The sequence below is a fragment of the Theobroma umbraticum genome, unplaced genomic scaffold (assembly GCF_002168275.2).
Source record: "Theobroma umbraticum cultivar Fairchild unplaced genomic scaffold, ASM216827v3 scaffold_106.0, whole genome shotgun sequence".
Lineage (NCBI taxonomy): Eukaryota > Viridiplantae > Streptophyta > Magnoliopsida > Malvales > Malvaceae > Theobroma > Theobroma umbraticum.
The window spans coordinates 818,647-818,864 of NW_018397276.1; the positions used below are offsets into that span (position 1 = coordinate 818,647).

A 218-nucleotide genomic window follows, 5' to 3' on the forward strand; every position below is an offset into this window, starting at 1 on the left:
AAAGTTTCTAGCAAAATTTTTTCCTCCTACCAAAACTGCAAAGATGAGGAACAATATCACCTCATTCATACAATTGATGGTGAGTCCTTGTATGAAGCTTGGAAGAAGTTTAAAGAACTTCTGAGAAGATGCCTACATCATGTGATTCCTAATTGGATACAAGTTCAGACATTCTACAATGGGTTAGTTGGTTCAATAAAAACCACAATTCATGCTAC

The 218-nt window shown here is 35.3% G+C and overlaps 1 non-coding gene across 1 annotated transcript; it reads right to left on the minus strand.

Moving 5' to 3' along the window:
• Positions 1-40: 40 nt before the first annotated feature.
• LOC149526359 (small nucleolar RNA R71) lies at positions 41-146 on the minus strand. Its single transcript, XR_016352105.1, has one exon. It is a non-coding gene; the product is annotated as a small nucleolar RNA R71 (small nucleolar RNA).
• Positions 147-218: the final 72 nt, after the last annotated feature.